The 10,781-nt window shown below is 46.1% G+C and overlaps 1 protein-coding gene across 2 annotated transcripts in view; it reads left to right on the top strand.

Moving 5' to 3' along the window:
* The first annotated feature begins 9,126 nt into the window (after positions 1 to 9,126).
* The window catches only part of PPARD (peroxisome proliferator activated receptor delta), a 71,454-nt gene continuing 69,799 nt past the window's right edge, over positions 9,127 to 10,781 (top strand). Inside the window, exon 1 of one of the 2 annotated variants that reach the window (XM_036413308.2) lies at positions 9,127 to 9,275. The gene's annotated coding sequence lies outside the window, so the exon portion shown is untranslated. Of the gene's footprint in view, positions 9,316 to 10,781 lie in introns of both variants that reach the window. The other variant, XM_036413309.2, reaches the window with a different exon arrangement.

The following is a 10,781-nucleotide window of genomic DNA, read 5'->3' as shown; positions in this document are numbered from 1 at the left end:
ACCTACCTTACTGGGTTGTTGTGAGGACTAAGTGCTTGGCACATACGCAAGAACCGTTATTAGTGTCACCCAAAGTGTTTATTGAGCACCGATCTATACTATGTCCTGCAATTTCCCAGGTTACTTAGTCCTCATGGCAACTCTGAGAGGTAGATGTCATTATTCTTGTTTTGCATATGAAGAAATTCAGGCTCAGAAAGGTCAGGTAACTTGTCTAAAGCCTTCCAAATTTGCTTCTCTTCCCATATTATCTGTTTACTGGTTTATTTATATATATTTTTAGAGTGGGAGAGAGAAAAACATCAATTTGTTGTTCCACTTATTTATGCACTCATTGGATGATTCTTGTATGTGCCTTGATTGGGGATCAAACCTACAACCTTGGTGTATTGGGACGATGCTCTAACCAACTGAGCTACCCACCAGGATCTTTTCATATTACCCGATTCACAGACCTCATTATCCTAAGACAGAATTAGGATTCTAGAATGACTTGCTTCTTCCTTCCTGCCCACCTCATGCACAACCCATCATCAAATCCAGTAGATTCTCTCTCCTTCATACTCTCCCTCTATCCCCATAGCTACTGCTATGGCTAAGGCCTCTGATCTCCTGCCTGCATGCTCATTTTGACTCCTCCATCTTGCCCCATATCTAATCAGTCTCTACGTCCAATTGATTGGCTTTTCTTGGTCAATTCTATCTCTCCTCTTGGGGCCATGTTTCGTGGCCAGTGCCTTACTCTGGCCTGATCACCTTCCAACTGGATAAGAGCAGTAACTGGGTCTTCTTGCTTACTTTTCTCCCCAGGGCTGCCTGAATGGGCTTTCTTAAATGCACATCTGTTCTGAACTCTTCCCACTTTCCAGTCTCTCAGTGGTAGCCTGGACAGTCAAGTTCACATTCCCATAAATTCCATGGGCATGCCAGGCCTGGGAGCGTCTGGCCCAGGAGGACATCCTATGCCTCTGCCTTATGGATCTTCTAGCAGCTTTCTTCTCTTCATTCCTCTGGACATGCACATGGGCTGTCCTTTCCATCTTACTTCACGTAACAGTCCCAAACTAGATGCTTAAGTTCCTGGAGGACAGGGCCGTATCTTCTTCCCTGCAGGTCCCCAGTGCCTAGCACAGTGTGCTTGGCTCTCTGGAAGCATGCAACAGATGTTTTAAAAATGAATTCATGAGTAAACTTATCCTAAAGTTAATGATTGGGTGTCACACAGCATAAAAGAAATGAAGTAAGATTCAAACTCAAGTCTGTTCATTTATTCAACAATTAAGCTTTTACTATATGCCAGATATTGTGCTAGATGCTGGCTACATGACACAGAACAAAACATAGAACCTGTGCCCTCCTGGAACTTATGTGCTTGTCTGGTATCAAAGTTCATGTCTTTTGAAAGTACACCAAATTCTGTTGCAAAGAGCCTCGTTATAATCTAAAGTGTCATGAAACAAAGCTGCCGGTATAATATGATGCATATTTCAGGGGTGGGAAGAGAGATTCAAACTCCTAGCTGGTTTGGCTCAGTGGATAGAGCGTCGGCCTGCGGACTGAAAGGTCCCAGTTTGATTCCAGTCAAGGGCACATGCCTAATTGCAGACTCGAAGGCTCAACCCCCAGTAGGGGGCATGCAGGAGGCAGCCGATCAATGATTCTCTCTCATCATTCTCATCATTGATGTTTCTCTCCCTTCCTCTCCCTTCCTATCTGAAATCAATTAAATCCCTTAAGTGTGGTAGGGATTCAAGAAAAGGGGAATTAGCCGAAACCGATTTGGCTCAGTGGATAGAGCATCGGCCTGCGGACTGAAAGGTCCCAGGTTCGATTCCGGTCAAGGGCATGTACCTTGGTTGCAGGCACATCCCCAGTAGGGGGTGTGCAAGAGGCAGCTGATCGATGATTCTCTGTCATCGATGTTTCTAACTCTCTATCCCTCTCTCTTCCTCTCTAAAAAAAAATCAATAAAATATATTATAAAAAAAAGAAAAGGGGAATTAGGTAGGAGCTGAGATTCAAGATGGTCCTTAAAATGTTTAATAAATAAGAGCAGGAAAACAGGAACAATACACGCAGAAAGTGGTATGCCACATTTATGGGCACAGGAACTCTGCATTGTAGTATTGGATGGGAGGATCAGGTCCTCTATGTGTGTGGGTATCTCTAGGGTACAAGGAGTTTTAAGAAAATCAATTTGCTGTACGGCTGACGTGGCTCAGTGGTTGAGCATCAACTTATGAACCAGGAAGTCATGTTTCAATTCCTGGTCAGGGCACATGCCTGGGCCCCGGCCTCAATCCCCAGTGGGAGGCAAGCAGGAGGGAGCCAATCAGTGATTGTCCCTCACATTAATGTTTCTATCTCTCTCTCCCACTCCCTTCCTCTCTGAAATAAAATAAAAACATTTTTTTTTAAAGAAATCAACTTGCAGAGGGTAAACTTCCAAGTTCTGTTTACCCAAAGTCTTTCCCCTCTCACAATTCCGCCTTCCCTACTTTCAGTAGCAAGGCTCACCATTCCCCACCCGCTGTCTTTCAGTGGTGGACTACCCCAAAGGGTGGAATTCCTGGAGCACCAAACAAAGCTCCTATTTGAAATGCTAGTGCAGGGCTGTAGGTGCTGAGAAAGTGGGTGGCTTAAAAACTGGACAAGAAATTCTTTTGGTTTTTAAGGCAGGATCTTTGCTTTCGAAACCCTGAAGAATCATTAACAATATTTTTTATCATAGATCTTTATGGGGTTTTATTTTTTTTGTGGGGGTTAGGGGGAGACAACTCAGAAGTAGATGCCATTGCTAAATCAAACTCCCACTTCTCATCTACTTATCAAGTGAACAAAGTTTCTCAGCTTTAAAATGAAAAAAAAAAAAAAAAAAAAAGGAACTAGAATTGATGCTGATTTCGGTTACATTCAAACAAATAATTTTCAACTATGAACATCTGAACTACCTGAGCAAGGGGGTGAGGGAAGTAGTCCATGATAAATACATTTCCAGTGTATTTTTATGTTTATGTTTAATATGTATAAAAATCATAATATTTATGTTGTTTTGCTCAACTGAGTACTACTAATATTTCTGATGGCCACTCAAACCAGAAAAAAATTTTCCCACCCAGAGCTTTATAGTTACATAAAACTTAAGTTCTTTTAAAACTTTAATTTATATACATACTTTGGTTGCAGAGATGTATGATATTGTGATCAATAAAAGACTTTCAAGCATAAAATGTTACATTGACATTAGACTGAGAGGGCCACCTGGGAAGGCTCGTGGGCATTTTCCTTTAAACTGTCACCTGAGTCGGAGACAACCGGCAGGGCATGTTCCAAGATGGCAGAAAGTGTAATCAGCTTGGCCTTCATATCAAGCCCAGGTGTTGGGAGGGGTGGGACTAGATACGTATATAAATCCAGGAATGCGAGGGCCTCCTTAAGAATGCAAATAAGTTGGTGTTACTTCCTGGTGTTGGGGTATAAAATAAATGCACTGGGTGGGGTCGTCACCGTCTTCCTGCCTCTCCAGCAGACAAGATGGCGGCCCACCCAGCTCCCAGTTTTAAATCTATTTCTGTGTCTTCTCTTTATTTATAATATTTCTCAATCCCTGTCCGCCTCCACTTAGAACCGGTTCGTTCATCTATCTTTCCTTGCAGGACGCGGAAAAGGGAGATCCCCGCCTGGACCCCACCGCATCAGGCCCCTGCAGATTGTTGAGGGGAAAGGGGAATCGAAATACAAGTACAAGGAGAAAAAGAAACTATGTAAAATGTTTTTATTGCTAAAGAAAAGCTTGTTCACGCTATTTTTTTCTTTTTCATTTTTTATTAAGGTATTATAGGTGTACATATCTTACCATTACCCACCCCCCCAGCTATTTTTAAAAAATATATTTTTATTGATTTCAGAGAGGAAGGGAAAGGGAGAGAGAGAAATATCAGTGATGAGTGAGAATCATTGATCATCTGCCTCCTGCATGCCTCCTACTGGGGATGTGCCCTTGATCAGAATCAGACCCAGGACCCTTCAGTCCACAGGCTGACACTCTATCCATTGAGCCAAACCAGGGAGGGCTGTTCATGTTATTTTTAAGATGGATAATGGTGAGCATCAAATGACTTTGGGATTCGAGTTTTATTCAATATATTTAAAGGGGTAACATAGCAGTTTTATATTAAAATGTCAATATTTATTAAAGAATAGAAATTACATTCTTCCTCTGAAACTATTGTTTTACATTAATGATGAAAAAGGTTAGATGTCTCCAAGACCGGTTTGGCTCAGTGGATAGAGCATCAGCCTGTGGACTGAAGGGTCCCAGGTTTGATTCCGGTCAAGGGCATGTACCTTGGTTGCTGGCGCATCCCCAGTGGGGGGTGTGCAGGAGGCAGCTGATCGGTGTTTCTCTCTCTTCGCTGTTTCTAGTTCTCTATCCCTCTCTCTTCCTCTCTGTAAAAAATAAATAAAATATATTTTAAAAAGAAAGAAAGAAAGAGTGAAACCTGTTTGGCTCAATGGATAGAGCGTCGGCTTGGGGACTGAAGGGTCTCGGGTTCGATTCCAGGCAAGGGCATGTACCTTGGTTGTGGGTATATCCCCAGTAGGGGGTGTGCAAGAGACAGCTGATCGATGACTCTCTCTCATCGATGTTTCTATCTCTCTATCTCTCTCCCTTCCTCTCTGTACAAAATCAATAAAAAACAAAACAAAACCCTCTGTCTATTCAGTTAAAAAAGAAAGAAAGAAAGAAAGAAAGAAAGAAAGAAAGAAAGAAAGAAAGAAAGAAAGAAAGAGAAAAAAAAAAGAAAGGAAGAAAAAGGTTAGGAGCTACACAGTTTCAATAAATTCTTTCAGGAGGCTACTACTGTGAGACTTGTGACTAGAACGGTAGAACGAGGTCTCTTCAAAGCTCGGCAGAGTTTAGACTTGAGCTGCTGAGCCGATCTCTAAGCCTCAGTGTCCTCACCTCTGAGTGGGGTCCAGTCCAGGCTTTTGAATGTCTATGATGGGACATAAAAGAAGGCATGGAGGGCGGGTGTGTGAGATAGTGAAAGGAACATCACCGGCCAAAGCCGGTGTGGCTCAGTGGTAGAGCATCGGCCTGCAGACTGAAAGGTCCCAGGTTCGATTCCGGTCAGGGGCATGTACCTTGGTTGCGGGCACATCCCCAGTGGGGTGTGTGCAAGAGGCAGCTGGTCGGTGTTTGTCTCTCATCGACATTTCTATCTCTCTATCTCTCTCCCTTCCTCTCTGTAAAAAATCAATAAACATATATTTAAAAAAAAAAAAAAAAAAAAACGAAAAGAAACATCACCAGATGCCTGAATGCAACCCACTTTGGGACTGGCAGAGGAAGCTCTCAGTCTGGGGCGGGGGTGGGGGGGCATCCCTAAGGGGCAGAAGAAGGTATTTCCCAATCTTTTAATTGCAAGGTGAGAAAATAATTCCTCTGTCCTTTCCAACATTCCAGATAAAGCCGAGTGTATCCAATCTCTGATGCTCTCAGAAATACCCATAAGCTCGGGGCCACGAGGGAATTACAGACCTTGTGATCCCAGGTCATCCCATTGTGATCTGTATATAAGGAGATGTGACTGGCTGGAGAGCAAGAAGCTTGTTGCAAACTGTTGCCAGGATATGCAAGGAAAGCCTTGAAGAGGATGGATATACATAAACTGGCACACCCTGAGGTCGGCAGTCTGGATGGCAAAAGGCACTATGATCATTTTACAATATATGAGGAACAAGGGATGTTGTAGCTTAAGAAGAAAAAATATAGAGGAGTGGGATCAAACATCCAAAGGACTCTTTTATGGAAAACAGTCTGACTTAGTGCACCTTCAAGGACTAGACCTAAGACTCCTGGGTAGGATAACCAGAGAATACAAATTTTTCCTCAATATAAAGAAGATTTTTTTGTGTGTGGCTAAAAAAGCAAATCCTTTATGAAAAATATACTCAGAATAAAAATATAGAAAGGTAAAAACTCACAGAACCCCCTCCCAAAGACAACTGCTGATAACATTCTAGTGTGTGCTTCCTCCCAGTTTTTTATATAATTTTTTTTAATTTTCCAAATGATATACTTATCTATATATGTTATACACATAATCAGATCCTGTTTTATGTCCACTAAAAATCAGATCATAACATTTCCCACTTTTTAACCAAATCTTTGTAGGCATCATTTTTTTAAAGAAATGTTTTTTTCATAACTGTACTTGAAAATATGTTTTTATTGATTTTATTGAAAGAGAGAAGGAGACAGAGAACCATGGATGTGAAAGAGAAACATTAATTGTCTCCCACATAACTGGGACCAAACTCTAAATCTGGGTATGTATCCTTTAAAATATAAAAATGAAATGAGGTGAAAATGTGGCATCTCCACAGTGCTCCCAGAATTTCTTTTAGGGAGAGGACTCTCTTTATTAGAGGAAATAAGCCTGTCAGGGGTAGAAAGTGAGGTCTTTAGGGCATGAATGTTGAAAGGAAACCTTGCAATAAAGAAATATAGCTGCTGAAGCCAGTTTGGCTCAGTGGATAGAGCGTCGGTCTGCGGACTGAGGGGTCCCAGGTTCGATTCTGGTCAAGGGCATGTACCTTGGTTGCGGACACATCCCCAGTAGGGGGTGTGCAGGAAGCACCTGGCTGATGATTCTCTTTCATCAATGTTTCTAGCTATCTATCCCTCTCCCTTCCTCTCTGTGAAAAATCAATAAAATATATTTTAAAAAAGAAAAAAGAAAAGAAATATAGCTAAGCCTTGGCTGATGTGGCTCAGTTGGCTGAGCATTGGCCTATGCACCAAAAGGCTGCCAGTTCAATTCCCAATCGATGTTTCTCTCTCTCAAATCAATAAAAACAGCCTAGCTGGTGGTGTTGCTCAGTGGTTGAACTTCAAGCTATGAACCTGGAGGTCACAGCTCAACTTCTGGTGGAGGCACACGCCTGGATTGTGGGCTCGATCCCTGGTGTGGGGCATGTGGGAGGCAGCTGATCAATGGTTCCCTCTCATCATTGGCGTTTCTATCTCTCTCCCTCACCCTTCCTCTCTGACATAAAAAATATATTAAAAAACAAAAACATATTTAAAAAATAAATAACATTAAAAAAGAGAAAGATGTAGCTAAGATGCCTCTTTCTGCCTAGAAAGCCAGAGGAATTTGTTTTTTTTTCCTCTGGAGAGGGTTGGATAAAGAATAGAGAGGAGAGGTAGTGATTTGGGAAAAGGCCAGGCCCTAAGGAGTAAAGGGCCAGTTAGAACACCTCAGTTGGAAAACTGATCATGTTGACAAGTGTTATCTATGCCTACTTAAAAGGAAGAAGGACCCTAGGTGGTTTGGCTCAATGGATAGAGCGTTGGCCTGTAGACTGAAGAGTCCCAGGTTTCATTCCAGTCAAGGGTATGTGCCCGGGTTGCTGGATCAGGTTGCAGGCTTGATCGGATTGTCCTGGTGTGGGGCGTGCAGGACACAGCTGATCAATGATGTCTCTCTCATCATTAATGTTTCTAGCTCTCTCTCCCTCTCCCTTCCTCTCTGAAATCAATTATTTATTTATATATATAGTAGAGGCCCGATACACGAAATTCATGCAAGAGTAGGCCTTCCTTCCCCTGGCTGCCTGCACCAGCTTCCCTCTGGCACCCGGGACCTGGGCTTCCCTTGCAGCCCTGGCTTCGTCCGGAAGGATGGAAGGATGTCCAGAAGAACGTCCAGTATAATTACCATACTATGCTTTTATTATATACAAAGAAGGTGTATGTATTATAGAAAGGCAACAAATGTATCAATTCTTTTCTTTTTTTCTTTTTCTTGTTTTTTTTTGTTTTGTTTTTTTAGAGAGAGGAACATCAATTAGTTTGAGGGATAGAACCAGTTACCTGGGTATGTATCCTGATTGGAAATCAAACTCGTCACCTTCTGGTGTACAGGATGATGCTCCAAACTGAGCCACACTGGGCTGGGCCAAATTTACGAATTCTTTATTTTTATTTTTATTTTTTTAATAATTATCCATTCATTATTCTTTTAAAAATTATTGTTTAAAGTATTACATATAATATTACATAAGTCTCCTTTTCCCCCCATTGATCTCTCCCTGGCCACCCCCACCTCCCGAGCACATGCCCTCACCCCCTTAGTGTCTGTGTCCGTTGGTTATGCTTATATGCATGCATACAAGTCTTTTGGTGGATCTCTTTACACCCCCCAGTCCCATGGATCATTATTACAAAATCCATTCTTACTTCAGTCTGAAAGGGCAAGGAGGTTGACGTCTAATTACAAAAGTAATGCATATTCATTTTTAAGGAATAGAAAATAAAAAGAGAAGCAGAAAGAAAAAAATCACTCAACAGTTCTACCATCCAGATATCTGAGGGTGTGGCCTGAGAAGTGTATGGGAGAGGGGAGGGATGATCTTTAAAGAAGGTGAAGAGGAGGAAGTTACCTGATCATACACTCATGAGTCTAGATGACAAGCTCAGCTTCTTCCACCAGACTGCCTCCCAGCGGCTAGGTACCTTTGTGTGGTATGTCTGAAAGCACGGGCTGGGACAGCAGGTCCCTTCCAGACCCTACAGACCTGGCTTAGAAGCGAGAACGAGATTTTCTTCAACAGTAGGGAGGATGCTCTCCGCTTAAGTGGGCAAGCGTATTCGGTAAGTACATGGGAAGAGAGGTAGGTAAGAAGCCCAGAACCATCAATTCCTATGGCAGAAGCCTCTCGAGGGAGGAAAGTCCTTCTATTAAAGTTACAAGCCGCACCATCTCCTCCCGTGGAGTCCGGAGTCTGAAGATTCGGGCTCCGTTGCTTCCCGCAGCAAGTCACGCACCTCCTCTTCACTGGAGGATGAGGAGGCTGTACCAGATGACCCCCAGTTCCCTTCCAGCTTTAAATTCCCTTCAGTGGTGTGTACCTGCTAGACCTGTTTTACTGGCCTGGACCTCCCCCGCTCCTCCCTAAGCGGCCGGGGCCGCGTCCCACACCAGAGGGCGCTGCAGCAGCCAGAGCGGCGTGCGGTGGGCGGAGCGGCAGGATCAGCGGGGCCTCCAGGAGGCGCGGTGATTGGCCGGCTCGGGCGGAAAGGGGCGGGGCAAGGAGGGGTGAAGCCGAGCTGCGCGGTGACGTCACGCCCGCGGGGGCGGGGCGGGGCGGCGCTGCGTGTGACGCCCGCGCGGCGGAGCTGGGATTAATGGGAAAAGTTTTGGCAGGAGCCGGAGGAGCCTGCGGGACGGCGGCGGCGGCGGCGGCGCGAGAGGCCGCGACAGGTCAGTCCGGGTCGGGGAGGCGGGTCGGCACGCAGCGGAGGTGAGCGGCAGGTCCGCGCCGAGGCGGCCCACGCGGCCGGGACGCCAGGCCCAGAGGGGAGTGGGGAGGGGACAGCCGCCGGGGTCCGGGGACCGAGCTGCCGTCGCTTCCCGACGCTCGGACTCGGGCCGGTCTGCGGTGGTCCCTGGCTGCCGGGCGGCCCCGTGCCCAGCTCCTCGGACCCTCACCGCTGTCTGCGCCCAGCTGCAGGCCTCCCCACCCGCCGGTGACCCCACTTGGGCCTCGTGGCCCCGTCTCCTCCCGCCTCAGTTGGGAGAGCCCGGGCTCTGGCTCGAGTTGTTTCCCACTCCCCACCCTGGCCTCTGCCCTTCCTTCGCCCTTCTCTGGGGTCCCCAGATGCATTGCCCTCTGCCCGGGGTCTCCTCGGGGATCTTCCCTGCCTCCTGGCTATCCTTGTCTCCCGCCTTCGTCCTTCCATCCTTGCCCCCAGTCTTTGCTCTTTCCCATCCCTGTCCCCTCCGTCCCCCGCTGCCTGCCTCTCAGGACTGGGGCTCCTCCTCACCCCCCTCGCGGTGTTACGGCTCGGTGTTCCTTACCCGTTTGCCTAAGCCCCTCCTGCCCCGGCTCCCCTCACAGGCCCTGAGTTTGCCAGTCTCTCTGATTTCCTTATTAGCCTTGTCACCCACCTGCCCTTCCCTCCCAGGGCCTTGCCTCTGCCTCCGGGAGAAGCAGTAGCTCACACACCTCCGTGCTTTCCCCTTGACCTGCAGAGACATTTATGGGGTGAGGGCGTTCAGTCCCAGATTGAAGTAAGGAGCTGAATGTCTGAGGCAAATAGCAGGTTATGTCTTTGTGGGAGAATTTACTGGGATGTTGCATCGGGGACGATGTGCAATTTGTAGATGATCCTTCTAATCTCAGCTTTAATACTTCTTCTTTATGGGCCTGTTGACTTCCAGGAACCCTTGGGAAGAGACTGGCCGCTGAGTTGGGCGGGCGCCAGGGGTAGCTGCAGGCCTTATCCAATCCTTTCCCCTTCCAGGAAACAGGGCTGTGTGTCTTTCCATCTGGATGTGCCGAACACATTTAAATCGCGATGCCCCGGCCCATGGCAGCCCGGACTCCTGCCCTCTGACCTGTGCCCCATCCCAGAGAGTTAAGGGAAGTCTCCAGAAGATACGCTCTAAGAATGACTGTGGTTCTCAACCTTTTCCCTCTGTACTGACTCCAGACAGTGTTTTTCCCGTTTGAGTTTTAAACAAACTGCCACCTGATAGCTCTGGGGCCAGCAGACATCTGTCCCTTTCGCTGTCGATGGCTTGAACCAGCTGCTGATTTTCCCTCAGGCATCTCTGATCCACTGACTATGCCAGGGGCTCTGATTTTTGTCCTTCACCGAGCAGCTTCTTTTGAAGTCTCTCCCTCCATTTTCCTTGGGAGCTTAATTTCCTGTGGACCCAAGAGGGAAGGTGACACAGAGTTCAGTTCCCTTTGCCCAGGCGTTA

Source organism: Pipistrellus kuhlii, unplaced genomic scaffold (assembly GCF_014108245.1).
Source record: "Pipistrellus kuhlii isolate mPipKuh1 unplaced genomic scaffold, mPipKuh1.p scaffold_m20_p_5, whole genome shotgun sequence".
Classification (NCBI taxonomy): Eukaryota; Metazoa; Chordata; class Mammalia; order Chiroptera; family Vespertilionidae; genus Pipistrellus; species Pipistrellus kuhlii.
The sequence above is the reverse complement of the archived record's forward strand: the minus strand, read 5'-3'. Positions and strand labels throughout refer to the sequence as shown.